The following is a 16,666-nucleotide window of genomic DNA, read 5'->3' as shown; positions in this document are numbered from 1 at the left end:
ATAATATTTAAAGACAGTGGCTGAAATAGGGCCAGTGTTTTGGGATTGGCTAGTGAGGCTGACTTGACAGGTCATTGTGTCCTGAGGAGTTAGAGAAGTCTACATTAGACAATTGTAACATTGGGAGAGCCTGGCATTAGAGGTCCAAGACTCTGAATGACTGCAGTTGTTATTGTACTGTGTAGTGTTATGTTTAAGATGAAGAATGACCCCCAAAACTCTCATGAGCTCATGCATGGGACTTTGGGAATGTGATTGGATCATACACAGGGCACTGCATCTGACTTGCTATCAGGAGGGGGCCTGGTTAGAGGAGGGTCACTGGAGGCCTGACCTGGAAGGGTATGGATCTCTCCCCAGATTCTCCCTTCTCTCTGCTTCCTGGCCACCATGATGTGAACAGCGTTCCTCTGCCCAGGTGCTTCTGCTATGCTGATTCTTCCTTACAGCTGACCAACCATGGTCTGAAAATGTGACCCAAAATAAACCTCTTCTCCTTTAAGTTGTGGGTGTTGGATATTGTGTCCTATGTATGAGGAAAGTGACTAAGACAATAGTGTAAAGCCAAGATACAATTATTAAGAAAGAAAAGACTTAGAATTTAAGGAATAATGATGTGCCTGACAGGTTTGTTGTGAGGAATAATTGAATTAGGGAAGGCAAAATATTTAGCACTGGTCCTGATATTACCTGGTTAATGTTATCATTAATCTTGTTTTTCTCTTTCTTTTTTTTTTTGGTACCAGGCATGGAACTGGGGACCTTACACTTGCAAGGCAGGTGGCAGCACCACTCAGCTAAATCCCCAGCCCCCCCCTTGTTTTTCTCTTTCTGCCTGGCTCTGGAGATGGGGAGAAAGGAAGCCAGAAGGTACTTCATTGAACATCTAGAGAAATGAGCCATTTGGCTTCAAGTGCCCTCCTTTTTTTTGGCATAGGCAATAGAAACTTTTTTCTTAATTTATTTTCTTCTCAGTCTTGGCTGTGAAGTAGAATCTGCCCCTTTTCTCTTTTAGCCAGAGGATAAGGTCTATGGTTGGTGGATAAGAAAAGTAGTAAACCTGTAGAGGTTAAAATGTGTAAAAAGTACTTTTACTTGTTTACATGCACATTATTCTGGAGTTGGTCTGTGATCGAGAGAACAAGGCGCAAGGGGCGGATCATTTTTGAGGACAGGTTATTCATAAAATACATTGTGGCATTCTCTCTCTCTCTCTCTCTCTCTCTCTCTCTCTCTCTCTCTCTCTCTCTCTCTCTCTTTCTCTCGATGATTGTGAGAGTTAGATGATACCATGTGCGTGAATCTTCTTAGGGGAGCACAGGTTCCCAACCTAGTCAAGCTTCCAGGCCTGAGCTACTGCCCCACTGATTTTCTTGGCACACCCTCATGAGAGATTCTGAGCCAGAACAAGGAGCTTTAGCTGCTCCCTAATTGCTGACCCTCATAAACTGAGAAAAAAACCTTGGTTTTAAAATCAACTAAGTTAGGGGTAATTTGTTATGCAGTAAGAATTTACCCTTACTCCTTAAGCAAGGTCAGAACATATAAAATATGTGAACAGTGGTTTTTAGATGACAGGCAACCTCGATTCATGGGGAATGGAAACTAAGGAGGTACAGCACTTCAGGTGAACCTATGGAAAAGTGCTACAGCAGAATGTTTGTTGTCATTGAACTCGCTAGAAGATTCACCATCAGTGACCTAAGGGCAGTTTCTTAGCTTCAGTATAAGGAGAAGGAACCAAAACAGCCCAGCAGTCTTGTTGAGACAGAGACAAAGATGAGAATTTGGGAAGGCCACCAGGGATCTACTGCCTGTCTCGCAAGCAAGCACAAGGTCCTGAGTCGATCCCAGTACCAAAAAAAAAGAATTTGGGAAGGCCATGTCGAGATTAGCACCACATATTACCAGTGCAGAAGAGCTGCAGGGTGTGACCCTGGGTGGGGTAGCACATTCTAAAAAAGCAAGAGCATGTACTCAGGTGTCTTTGCTTCCTGGATTTCTGCAGAGGGTTCTCCTTGAGTCTTTGAGTTCCAATTTGTAGAGCTTCACAGAACCTTTTGGAAGCCCCTAGTAAAAGACATTATTTGCTGACAATATGATACTCTACATAGAAGACCCAAAAAGCTCAGCCAAAAGACTTCTAGACTTAATGGACAGATTCAGTAGAGTAGACAGATACAAGGTCAGCACTCAAAAATCAGTAGCCTTCTTGTATACAAATAAGAGACTCACTGAGAGAGAAATTAGGGAAACAATTCCTTTCACAATAGCATCAAAAAAAATGAAGTATCTAGGAATCAATCTAATGAAGGAAGCAAAAGACCTCTATGTTGAAAACTACAGCACTCTGAAAAAAGAGATTGAAGAGGATATAAGAAAATGAAAAGACATCCCTTGTTTCTGGGTCGGAAGAACCAATATAGTGAAAGTGGCCATGCTTCCAAGACTGCTATATAGATTTAATGCAATCCCAATTGAAATCCTAACAGTATATTTCACAGAACTAGAGAAAACAATCCAAAAATTCATTTGGAACCAGAAGAGGCATAGAATAGCAAAAGCAATTCTAGGCAATAGGGACATGACGGGGGTATCACAATCCCCAACTTGAAACTATACTACAAAGCCACTGTGATAAACACAGCATGGTACTGGCAAAGAAACAGACCCAAGGATCAGTGGAATAGATTAGAAGATGCAGAAACAACTGGAGACATACTCAGCCACCTCATCTTTGACAAAGAAGCCAACCATCTTCACTGGAGGAAAGATAGCCTCTTTAATAAATGGTGTTGGAAAAACTGGATTTCATCCTGCCAAAGATTAAAACTAGACCCATATCTATCACCATGCACTAAACTAAAATCGAAGTGGATTAAAGATCTAAATATTAAAACAGAAACACTAAACTTGGTGGAAGATAGGTAGAACTCTTGAAGACATTGGCATAGGAAAAGACTTTATGAACAAAACCTCAGTAGCATGGGAGCTAGCACAAAGAATCAACAGCTGGGATCTCATCTCATTAAAAAGCTTTTGCACTGCAAGAGAAACCACCAATAGAGCTAAGAGACAACCTACAGTGTGGGAAAAAAGTTTTAGTAGCTCTACTGCAGACAAAGATCTATTATCTAGAATATATAAAGAACTTAAAAAAATCAACCCTCAAATTTAAAGACCCAGTTCAAAAATGGGCATCTGAAATGAACAGACATTTCTCAGACAAAGAAGTAAAAGCAGCAAATAAACATAAAAAAAATGTTCAACATCGCTGGTCATTGGAGAGATACAGATGAAAACAACACTGAGATTCCACCTCACCCCAGAAAGAATTATGGCTGCAATCAAGAAATCAACCAATAACAAATGCTGGTGGGGCTGGGGAGAGAAAGGAACCCTTCTCCATTGTTGATGGGAGTGCAGACTGGTGCAACCACTGCGGAAATCAATATGGAGATACCTCAAAAAACTAGCATTAGAGGTCCAATTTGACCCAGCTATTCCTCTGCTGGATGTCTTCCCGAAAGAATTAAAAGAATCATACCAGGCTGGGGATTTAGCTCAGTGATTCTGTTGCCTGCCTCGTAAGCGCAAGGACCTGAGTTCAATCCCTGGTACCAAAAAAAAAAAGAATCATACCACAGCGATATATGTACACCCATGTTTATAGTGGCACAGTTTGTAATAGCTAAAGCTTGGAAACAGCCCAATTCCCCATCAACTGGAGACTGGATAAAGAAGATGTGTTTTTTAAAAGCTGGAGTACTACTCAGCCATAAAGCATGAGAGACTGGAGACATTTATAGCTAAATGGATGCACCTTGAGGCCATACTCTTTTTTTTTTTTTTTTTCTTTTTTCGGTACCAGGGATCAAACTCAGGACCTTGCGCTTGCAAGGCAGGCACAGTGCCACTGAGCTAAATTCCCGGCCCCAAGGCCATACTTTTAAGTGAAATAAATAGGACACACATTTGTAAATACCGAATAATTTCTCTGGTGTGAGAAACTGAAAGTGTAAATAAGGATTAAAATGAATAATTGATAGTAGTTGATAATATGAAATAGGAAGGTCCAGAGGAGAAGGGGAAGTGGGAGGGGTAGGGGAAAGGAAAGAAGGGAAAGGAGAAAATGTGAGAAAAGGAAAAAAATGGAGACAAAGTCTTTGTAAATAGGGAGGGGTAGAGGAATTGAAGGGAGAGCAGGGGAATGGGGAAAAAATAAAACCAAGATACGTTATGTAAATGTACAAGTTCCCAACGATAAATGTAAATGTATACCTAAAATGTGCCAATAAAAGAATTTAAGGAAAAAAAAAAGACATTGTAAAAACATGGGGTTTTGGAAAAAATCACCAGAGGGCTGGGGGTGGTGGTGCGCACCTATAATCACAGCACTTGGGAGGCTGAGGCAGGAGAATTTCTATGAATTCTAGGCCAGCCTGGGCTACATGGTGAGACTTTGTCTCAAAAAACAAAACAAAAAAGTCAGGAGAGAGCTCCCAGGGATTCTAAGTAAGTTAACAGTGCAGCAAAATACTAGATAGTGGATAGTGGAGGAATCCAACACAATCAGAACCTAACAATGTAGAATTTAGTTATTGTCATCTAGGAAAAAATTGGGCTGAGTGCACCACTGCATGCATGTAATCCCAGCTGTTCAAGGGGGTTGAGACAAGAGGATGATTCAAGGCCAGTCTGGGAGACTTAGTGAGATCCTGTTTCAAAAAATAAGGGTTATGGATGTAGCACAGTGGTAGGGTGTTCCTGGGTTCAATCCCCAGCACCCCTGATCTAGGGATGGTATAGGAGAAATAGATGTTTGCCTGTTATGCCAAGTTTGTGTTCTCTAAAATGGAAGAATGAATTCTAGGAACAGTGGAGGTTAAGAGTAGGAAACATTTTCTTTAAAGGATCAAGTAGCACTTATTTTTATTTTTTAATCAATTTTATTTTATTTTATCCCATTTTCCCCCTCAAGCCCTCTCCCCTCCCTATGTATAAAAGCTTTGTTTTCATTTTTTTCCTTTCATTTTCACTCTTTTTCTTATCCCTTCCTTTCTTCCTTCCTCCTCCCTTGTTTCCCTTCCCATTTGAATACTTTCTTCCCATTTCCCAACATCTATTATACATTTCAGTCCTTATTTTCGTTTTCAGTTTCTCACACCAGAGAAACAATGCAGTATTTAAACATGTATGTCCGATTTATTTCACTTAGGAGTATGGTCTCACGGTCCATCCATTTAGCTATAAATGTAAATGTCTGAAGCTCATCATTTTTATGGCCTAGTAGTACTCCATTGTATAAAAAACCCCACATCTTCTTTATCCACTTGTCAGTTGATGGGCATTTGGGCTGTTTCCAAGATTTATTTATTACAAACTGTACTGCTATAAACATGGACATGCATATATTGCTGTGGTATGATGCTTTTAATTTTTTCCAGAAGATACCAAGAAGAGGTATAGCTGGATCAAATGGAACCTCTAGTTTTAGTTTTTTGAGAAATCCTGCTGATTGCACTAATCTACACTCTCACCAACAGTAGAGAAGGGTTCCCTTTTCTCCACAGCCCCACCAGCATTTGTTGCTGGTTGATTTCTTTTTTTGGGTACTGGGGATCGAACTTGGGTCCTTGCGCTTGCGAGGCAGGCGGCAGAACCACTGAGCTAAATCCCCGGCCTCTGTTTGATTTCTTGATAACGAATCATTCTTTCTGGAGTGAGGGGGAATCTCAGTGTTGTTTTAATTTGCATTTCTCGAATGATCAGTGATGTTGAACATTTTTTCATATATTTATTTGCTATTTCTAATTCTTCATCTGAGAAATGTCTGTTCATTTCAGATGCCCATTTTTGGATTGGTTCTTTAAATTTGGGGGCTCTGATTTTTTTGAGGTCTTTATATACACTAGATAATAGTCCTTTATCTGAATTGCTGTGTGTTTTCCACGCGGTGTCTTGTCACTTCACTTTGTTGGTGGTTTCTCTTGCTGTGCAAAACTTTTTTTTTTTTTTTTTGGTACTGGGGATCGAACTTGAGTCCTTGCGCTTGCGAGGCAGGTGGCAGAACCACTGAGCTAAATCCCCTGCTCTGTGCAAAACTTTTTAATAAGATGAGGTACCAATTGTTGATTATTTGTAGTATTTCGCATGTGGTCTGGGTTTTGTTCATGAAGTTTTGCAAGAGTAGGAAATACTTACTGAAGGACAGCTCCTGCCTGAAACGAACAGGACGGGACTAGAAAGTGGGTTGCCTTGGACTCCACTTACGGGGAAGGCTTTATAGAGCAAAATCATCACGGGATGGATATGAAATCACAAGACAGGTACAAGGTGGCACAAAACTAAGATCAACCAGTAAGATTACAAATTCAATTGCTTAGCTAATATTGATCCAGTGGGGAAGCAAGTCATGTAGCAAGTATACATGTAAAGAAAGAGGACCTTTCTTTGGAGGGATGGGTCAGGAGGTCTTGGTCTCTCACCTAAGGAGATTAATTCCTATTTAGAGTATCAATCATTGTTCTTCCCTTGGGGAAGTATGCAGGTGTAGTCATTTCATCTTTATCTTGAGGCCTGGCCTTCAACCAGTGCACCTCCAGCCACAATTGTAATGTATTTTTATGTTCTGCACTGACTTCTTTGAGGGTCTAGCACTGTCTGACTACCTATAATATTCCTAACTTAGCTGTTTATAGTACCCCCCCACCCGCCAAAGTTTGCCTCACTTGCAATAATGGATAGAACTTTCAAGCAGAAGATCAAAAAAGAAATTGAAGACTTGACCAGTAATGTAAACCAACTAGACCTAATAGACATAACGCAGAATACCCAGCAACAGCCAAATACACATTCAAGTGAACATAAAGCATTCTCTGTAATACATGAGACCCAAAACAATTTTCAATGAATTAAAAAAGTGGAAATCACACAAATTATTTTTTCCAACCAAAAGGAATGAAGTTAGAAATTTCACAGTACTAGAAAATTTACAGATATATTCAGTTCTGCATATTTGTGGGTTCCATATCTGTGGATTCAACCAATCCCAGATTGAATATGTTTAGAAAAACTGGCACCTGTGCTGAACATGTACGAATTTTTTTCTTGTTATTCTTTAATATAGTATAACAACTATTTACATGCCATTTACATTTTATTATATAAGTAATTAGGTTATTTAAGGAATACAGGAGGATATGTATAGGTTATATAAATACTATGTCACTTTGTATAAGGGAATTGAGCATCCTCAGATTTTGATATCATTGGGGCTGGGGTAGGATCTGGGAATTAGTGTCCTACAGATACTAAGGGATGACTATATGTGGAAATTATACATATTCTTAAAAAGTCAGAGAAAAAAATCACAGGAGAAATTAGAAAATGCTTAGAGATGAATGAAAATGAAAACAATGTGCACAACTTATTTGTTGCAGTGAAAGCAGTGCTCATAGGAGAAGAGTAACAGTAAATATCTACATTAAAAAGAAAGATTAACTTTATACCTTAAGGAACCTAGAAAAAGAGGAGCAAATTAGACTCAAAGTTAGCAGAAAAAAAGAAAATAAAGATCAGAGTGGAAATAGAGATTAGGAAAACAATATAAACAGTGAAACAAAAGTTGGTTCTTTCAAAAGATCAACAAAATTATCACACCTTTAGCTGGACTAACAGAAAAACAGCAAAGGTGCATATAACCACAAATCAGAATGCAGCTGGGTATTGTGGCATGTGCCTATAATCTCAGCACTCAGGGAGGCTTAGGCAGGAAGATTGCAAGTTCCATTCCAGCCTGGGCCACTTTGCAACTCAGTGGGACCCTTACTCAAAAATAGAAATGGGCAAGGATGTAGCTCAGTGAGAAGGTCCTGGGTTCATTACCCAGTACCCTGCTCCCAAATCAGATTTGAATGTGGAGCCAGTACTGTTGACCTTAAAGAAATAAAAAGGATTAAAGAAAATAAAATGAGCAATTATAAGCGAACAAATTGAATAACCTATGTGAAACAGAGAAATTCCTAGAAATACAAAATAGCCAGATTGACTCAAGAAGTAAAAAATAATTTAACAAATTGTTCTGGAACAACTAAAGATACATATGTAAAACAGTGAATTTGGATCACTATGACATACTGCATTAAAAAGGAAAGTTCCCTAAATATAAGAAATAAAACTAAGAATTCAGCAATAAAAACACAACCCAACTAAAAACGAGCAAAATACTTGAATAGGCAGTTCTCCAGACAGTGTACAAGTAGCCAAAATGCACATGAAAAAAATTTTCAACACCTTTCCTGATCAGAGAAATGCAAATGAAAATTGCAAATAGATACTGAAATCAAAAGATCAGCAATAACAAGTATTTGTGAGAATATGGAGTAACTCTCATGTTGCTGGTGGGAATGTTAGAGAATTCAGCCACTGTGAAAATGAATTTGTTCATCTGATTAAAGCATAAAATTTTCATGTGACCCAGCAGTTCCTCTTCTAGGTACATATATACTTGAAAGAACTGAAAACAGATACTGAAACAAATACATGTATGTGGTGTTCATAGTAGTGGCGCTATTTTCAACAGACAAATGATGGAAACAACCCAAATATCCATCAGTGGATGAATGGGTAAACAAATTATATTATCTACATTTCATAAATATTTAGCCATAAAGAGAAGTACTGACACATGGGGCAATGTAGATGTATCTTAAAGATGTTAAGTGAGAGAAATCAGACACAAAATGTAAACATATTGGATGGTTTCATTTATATGAAATATCCAGAATATATAATCCATAGAGAGAATTCAGATTGGTGATTGCCAGGGCCTAGGAGTAGGGAGGAACAGGGAGCAGCTACCTAATGAGCTTGGGGTCTCCTTGTGGCCAGTTTCACTTCTTTTGTTTGCTTGTTTGTTTGTTTTTGCGGTACTGGGGATCAAACTTAGGACCTTGTGCTTGCAAGGCAGGCGTGGTGCCACTGAGCTAAATCCCTGGCCCTTGGGGTTTCCTTTTGGAATGATAAAAATGTTTTGGAGCTAGATACATAGGTGGTGATCAGACAGTATTGTGAATACTAAATGGTACCACTGTTCAAGTGGATTAATTTGATGTTATATTATTTCACTTCAATAAAAAATTGTTTGCAAGGAAGAGTGTAAATATGATTCATAGCTAAGGTAAAACCACTGATTAGAAAGAGATAAATGATTGATTTGGTAGACAAAGATATAAGTAAAGAGTTGCTATCAATATGCTGTAACTGAGCTTGGCATGGTGGTGCTCACCTGTAATCTTAGAACGCTGGGAGGCTGAGGCAGGTGAATCAAGTATTTGAGCTGAGCATAGGCATCGTAATGACTTAATAACTATCTCAAAAAATAAAAAGGCTGCACCTCGTAATACCAAGTCAGCTAGCTGAAAGCCCCAATAATCCAATCACCTTTCAAACACTCCACCTTTGAGTGCATGAGGTTTTGGGGGGACATCTAGATATAAACTGTAACAAACCAGAAACTTATGGATCAGAGAAATTAAATGAATCAAGTATAAAGAACATGAAGCAAAATACTGCAAGGTACATTATAAATTGCTGAATTCAAATGTTAAATAGAATATTTTAAAGTCAATCAGAGAAAAAAGACACAGTCATGTTATATGCAGAGGATGATAGATAAAGATGATAGTATTCTTACCAGAAACAAAGCAAGTAAGCTGTGGAGAAACATCTACAAAGTACTGAAAGATGAAAAGTATCAGCTAGAATTCTATATGGCAAAGATATGTTTCAAAATCAGAAACAAAGACAGTATACAAATGAATGCATCACTTATGTTTCCTGTCTGGAAGAAAATTAAGCCCTGGAGATAGCAGGAAAATGATACTAGTTGCAAATAGATTTACATAAAAGAAGTGTGCCAGAAATGACAAATACATAAAAGTTTTTTTTCCATTTTAAATGTCCTGAAAAGGTAGTTCACTGTTTAGAGTAAAAATATTAACAAGCTTCTGTGGGATTTATGAGATACAGTACATAAAAGTAAAATGATTGCTAATAGCTTATTGACAGGAGGGGAGAAACGGAAGCATGTTATGAGATAGTTTGTGTAGTTTATGTGAGGCTTTTGTTGTTGTTGTTTTTCCTTTCAGTACTGAAGATGGAACCCAGGGTCTTCTTCACAGTGAACACTGAGCTACTTCCCCAGCTCTTTTCAAGTTTTCTGAGACAGGGTCTCACTAAGACACTAAATTGTCCAGACTGTTCTTGAATGTGTGATCCTCCTGCTCAGCCTCCCAGATTACTGGCTGAGATTACTGGCCTATGCTGCAGTGTTTGGCTCATGAGATAGTTTAATATGAAAAATGTATAAAGATGTATATTATATCCCCTAAAGCAGCCTTTAAAATAGCAAAACAAAGAGTTATAATTAATAAGCAGAAAAAGGAGATAAAATGGAATCAACAAAATCGAATAGAAGCCAAATAAAGATGAAAAAGGGAACAAAGATCAAATGGGACAATATATATATAAAATAAATAGCAAGATGAAAGACTCAAACATAGCCATATGAATAATCACATGAAAGATAAGTAGTCTTAACATCCCAATATAAGGCTGATATTGTCAGATTGTGTAAAACCGGGAGATCCATCTATATGCTTCCTCACCAGAAATAAACAAGTAGAATAAAAGTGAAAGACTGGAAGCTGAGGGCCTGGGGATTTAGCTCAGTGGTTCTGGCGCCTGCCTCTAAAGCGCAAGGTCCCGCGTTCAATCCCCAGTACCCCCCAAAGAAGGACTGGAAGCTGATACAACATGGTAACCGGAAAAGAATCTTGGATTGATTTAATACCAGGCAAAGTGGATTTTAGAGCAAGACTACTACCAGGAAGGTAGTAATTTCATTTGTAAAGATAAAGGGATCAATTAAGAGAACTTGAATGATTATGTACCTAAACTAATAGAAATTCAAGAAATTCGGAAAATGACAGTCATAATCAGAGATTTTTAGTAACCACTCTCAATAATTGATGTAACAAATAGGAAATCACCAAAAGTATGTAGACTTGAATAACAAATTAACTAACTTGGCCTGAATTATTTATTGCACACGTCATCTAAGAAGATCAGAAAACACATTTTTTTTCACAATATTGGTAACAATATGAAATAGTTTCTAGGCCATAAAATAATTCTCAATAAATTCAAAAGGGTCCAAATCATAAAAAGAATGTTCTCTGATTAGAGTCCAATCAGAAGTCATTAGTAGAAAGAGCTTTTGAAAAGCCTTAAATATTTGGAAATTGAATAACGTACAGGCAATCTATGACTAAGAAGTTCGAGCCCAATGGGCAACTTCAGCAAGACCTTGTCTTAAAAAAAAAACAAAGAATAGAAATTAAAAAGTATTTTAAACTGAACAATAATGACATTATGACATACTAAGAGTGACATAGAAGATGAAACACTAAAATGGTACCTGAGGGAATTGTACTTCATACTTATACCACTAAATAGTACTTAGTACTTATACTACTAAATGTCTATATCAGAAAAGGAGAAAGATCCAAAATGAACAATTTCAGCTTCCACCTTAAGAAACTAAAAAAGAGCAAATCCCAAAGGAAGCAGAAGGAAATAATCTGAAAGCAGCCAGCAGTACCCATGACAATACCGAAATACTGAGTTGCCTTGAAATATCATCATCAGATTAATTAGTCCATAGCTCTTAAACTTGGCCTTCTGCAAAGCCTTGGGACATGGGCAAGATGTAGACAGTTATTTTGCCAGGGTATAACATGCATGACCCCTAGTCTAACTCGCAAAACGGTTGTTTCCAGCTGAAACTTCAGAAGCCTCACCTTTTCTTTCTGCTGTCTGCATTCTGGTCTTACGAGCTCTGACCAGAATTGCCTATCAAGTTCTGCTTATAACCTGTATTTTTTCCATCTCAATTCTCCAAACTTTTCTCACAAAACAGTTCCAAAGGCTTCTAAACCATATGATTAAGTATAATCAGTCACAGAAATGACACCACATCTGGTACCAGTTTTCTGTATTAGTCAGTTTTTCATTGCTGGGATAAAATACCCAATACCCACAGCTTAAAGGAGGAGAGGTTTATTTTGGCTCATGGTTTCAGAGGGTTCAGTCCATATCAGCTGGCTTCAATGCAGAAAAGACATCGTGGAAAGGCATGGTGGGGGAAAGGTGTTCAACCTGTGTCAGCCAGGAAGCAGAGAGAAAGGTGAAGGTGGGCACAAGAACACACCCTTCCAGGTCACATCATCACTGACCCACCTCTTCTGATCAGGCTCCACCTTTTAATAGCATGTTTAGCTGTGAACTCATCAATGAATTAATCCACTGATAAGTACAGCCACCCCCATGATGTGATCATTTTTCAGAACCCCCCACCTCTGAATACATGAGACTTTTGGGAAACATTTTAGATTTAAACCATAACAACATTGTAGAACAAAGGGCTAATTTATATTTGCACCAGTAAGAGTTTGCACCTGTTTTCCGATATGCTTGCCAGTACTTACATGAGCATTAAAAATATAAATGACCTACTGTACTCTTAAAAATGCTAGAAGAAAGGAATTTGAAAGTTTTTATCATAAAGAAATATAAATGAGTTGCATATGGTGGTACACCTCTGTAATCCCAGCACTTAGGAGGCTGAGGCAGGATAGCGAGTTTGAAGCCAGCCTGGACTACATAATGAGACCCTGTCTCAAAAGACCAAAATGAGGAAGAGATAAACATTTTAGGAGATAGATATGCTTAACTTGGTTTGAACATTACAAAGTGTATACCTGTATTGAAACATGTTACCCTATTGTAACTACAGTTTTTATGTATCAGTTAAATAAATCAAAACCAGAAGTCTTTATTAGTCTAATAGGAAAAATTATCTCACAGCAGTTTGAGTTATTTAATTTTGAAACATCTTTACTCAATAAATTATGAAAATTAATTGCCTTATTTCTATTGGCTTTAAAAATTGATCTATATTATTTTCATATTTTACAGATATTAACAGTTTGTCTTCATATGTTGCAAGTATTTATCCACTGGTTTATAGATTTTTTGTTTGTGTGATCTGTTTGTTCTTGCAATACTGAGCTACTTCCCCAGCTTTGTTTTTAATTTTTCATTTGGAGACAGGGTCTTAAGTTGCCCAGGCTGGGCTTGAACTTTTGTGATTCTCCTGCCCAAGCCTCCAGAGTTCTGGAATTACAAGTATGTGCCACCATGCCCAACTTATAGATGGGTTCTAAAGTGTCATTTATAGTGTGTTTTACTTCTCTGAAATATTCCATTTTTATGTTGTTGTCAGTTTTTCCTAGAAGGGCTTCTAGGTTTCTTGCCTTATCTAGAAGGATCTTCTATGGTATAATGTTATGACAAATATTTAAATTTTCTTGTGCTTTTGTGGTATTTTTATATTTATATAGAAGTATTTTAATACTTCTCAATTTAACTTTTTATGTGAGAGAGGAACTTTTTCATGATGGGTAGACAGTTATAATACAGCAGTTTGTCTGAGTAGCTCATTAGTGATTCTGCTTGGATAGCCTTATGTAAGGTTTAATTTGAAGTTACCAGGTCAGTTTGAATTATAGCTGTAGACAGTCACATTTCTTGTAGAAGGCAACAGCATAAATTCCTTTGCTCTTCTGATATTTGTTTCTGTTTTTTAAAAAAAATTTACTTGAGAATTAGGTGAGTTCCTTCAGTAGCAGAGAATAAGAAAAGGGGAGCTGGAAAAGAGATGTAAAACTGGATCCAGTGCATTTCTGGAACCAGTAGAGAAATGGTCTTCTGTGGAGAGATTTGCTTGGGTTGATTTTTATTAGCAACAAGTCTGGCTGACAACTGCCTTTTTAATGTTTGCTACTCTAAATTCCAGTTTAGGAAACTTTTGATATTCTGTTGAATTCTAGTTACATTTTTGTCCTGCTGTTTCCTTCCATTTATTCTGTATTTTGCTAATGGTCTACTTGTATTTGCCAGAATGTGATGTTTTATGCACTTTCTTTTTCATTTTTGAGAAGCCTAGTCTTTTTCTCTCTGATCTTCTTACCTCAGTGAATTCCTGCTTTCCTTACCTAACTCTCTTCCTTACTACCTCTTAAAACCTATCTTTCCACACCCCTTTGCCTATGCAGGGGTTTGTGTGGATAGTTTATTCTGGTGTTTCTGTTTTTATGTGTCTGTTTCTTTTCTCACACTGTGAGCTCCTTCGGGGAGAGAGATTTTTGGTGGTTTGTTGAAAATTGTGAGCTACATTATTTTAGAATAGTTTGAAGATTCAAGTCCTAGAAAGCCCAGGGCATTTTGTAAAGATATAAAAAATAGAGTTTATCTAAAAATATAAAATTTGTCTATATTTTTGTTGGACATGCTGATACCTATTGTTATTATTTTACTAATGTTTCTTATCAAGGTTTGGTGAGTTACATGTAAATAAAATAGAATATCCTTACACACTTATGAGAAATCTTAAAGTGTAATTTATATCACACTGAAGAATTTTTCAGTGGAAACAAATTTATGGATTTGTAAGTCAATGGGAAAAATAATAACTAACATGCTTTCCATAGAATACTAAGAAGTACATTTATATGAGTAAAACCAACCTCTCCCAACAGAATATTTTAATTCAGAATATGGGCACTTAGAAAACCATGAAAGAAATTTATAAAATGATATCAGTAGATTTATTTGATGATAATGTGTTTTAAGAAATAATTATTCATAATCAGAATAATTGGATTCTTAATCATTGTTAACTATACCTTATCTTGTCTCATTCAATTCATACAACTGTTAAGTGAGATAAAAAACAATTATTATTCCTATTTTACTGTATAGAAAATGAGATTTATGAGGTGTGATCAAAATATATGGTGAATTTTAAAATATAATTTATTACAGTAAAAGACACATTTCCATTAATCTTCCGAAAATATCTCTGCTTCAAGCACACTTGCCCCATCACTCTTGTCACTTTTTGAAGCAGTTCTGGAGGTCCCCTTTCATGAGTGTCTTTATGAGGTGTGATCAAAAATATGGTGAATGCTACTGCCAGGTGCCATCCAACAGAAAGGCAGTCTTGTAAAAAAAAATTACAGTGTGCCCTTATCCACTGAATTCACTGGATCTAGCTTTATTTGACTTCTGGCTCTTACCCAAAATCAAATGACTGAAAGGTAAATGTTTTGAATCAGTTCAGGACGATAGAGAAACCACCACAGTGCAACTAAAGACATTTCACAAAGAAGGTCTATCTAGAATTGCTGTTCAGAAAGTGGCAAGAACTATGAAATAAGTGTGTTTGAAATAATTTGGAGGTGAATTACTGGTAATGTGTCTTTTTACTGTAATTTTTAAAAAAATTTAAGCATTCACTGTATGTTTGAATCATATCACATTAAGTATTTTCTCAAGGTCACATAGATAGCAATAAGTTACATTCAAAACAGGCCCTGAAAAATCATATGGCACCCTCTCCAAATAGCTAAAATCCATTAGTATTAATTTTATTAACTAACTTGGCTTCTGCTATTCCAGCTATCAAATTGACTTAAAGTCTATTTCAGTATATTCTCAGTGATAACAATATTAGATTTCTTGAAAATGTCTACCTATTCAACATTTTATGTGTTTCTTACTTTACACAGCTAACTTTTCTAATTATATATAAAGTCTATATATTTCAGTATTTTAGAATTTGTTCTATAATTTTGTAGATATGTTATCTAATTTTGGCATAATTTAAAAATTCTTACTCCATCACTGAGTTCTGTCAAGTAGTTAATATTAATTAGATTTCTGATCAAATAGAGAAACTGCTACTTAAAATAGTTTTACTTATTTTGTGAAGGAAAACATTACGTTATAATTATTTTCTAATCTATCAACTTTAAATGTTTCAATTTTAATTATAAAGCTTTATCAAAGTTGGATCTTGCTCATTTCTTACACCAGCACTTCAGTTACACATTAAAATGTTTTATTTGATTCATGTTAATTTTATGAAGCAGAAAGTTAAAATTGATGAAATATATTTTATTAGTACTTTCCTTAAAAGGGTTTAGATCAGGTTTTCTTACCAAACCAGATTTATATAACTATAAATGTACTATTTCAATTACATTCTCATTTGTTTAAAACTTACACTGCTAAAATCTCTCACACCATAAAAATTTCATGTTATGCTGGCTGGGTTCCTAATAAGTTTTTGCATCATAATACATGAACATGCAGCATTAGTGAATTATGAAAATTTTACATTAAGGGCCGGGGATTTAGCTCAGTGGCACCACGCCTGCCTCACAAGCACAAGATCCTGAGTTCGATCCCCACTGGTACTGCAAAAAAAAGAAAAAAGAAAATTGCACATTAGAAGTATAAATGCTGTTTCAATATTATGCAGAATTGGCTGGTTTTTAAATCAGAGTTGATATTTTCTCATTTTTGACAGTTACTTGCTTTTTGATAGTCATTTGTTTTTTCACAGTTGCCTTTGAATATTTCATATTATGCTAAGCAGGAGCCAAAATTGACTACTAAATCCTCAGATCACAAAATTTCTAACTTCCTTTTTTTTTTTCCCTCCCTGGTACTGGGAATTGAACTCAGGACCTTGCAC

The 16,666-nt window shown here is 36.6% G+C and overlaps 1 protein-coding gene across 11 annotated transcripts in view; it reads left to right on the top strand.

The window, feature by feature from the left end:
* Stau2 (staufen double-stranded RNA binding protein 2) overlaps positions 1-16,666 on the top strand; it is a 282,856-nt gene that overhangs the window by 13,792 nt on the left and 252,398 nt on the right. The gene's annotated exons all lie outside the window — the stretch shown is intronic.

Source organism: Heterocephalus glaber, unplaced genomic scaffold (genome assembly GCF_053883595.1).
Source record: "Heterocephalus glaber isolate CG9 unplaced genomic scaffold, H.glaber_assembly_v1.0 deba00001553, whole genome shotgun sequence".
In the NCBI taxonomy this organism is placed as follows: Eukaryota; Metazoa; Chordata; class Mammalia; order Rodentia; family Bathyergidae; genus Heterocephalus; species Heterocephalus glaber.
The sequence above is the reverse complement of the archived record's forward strand: the minus strand, read 5'-3'. Positions and strand labels throughout refer to the sequence as shown.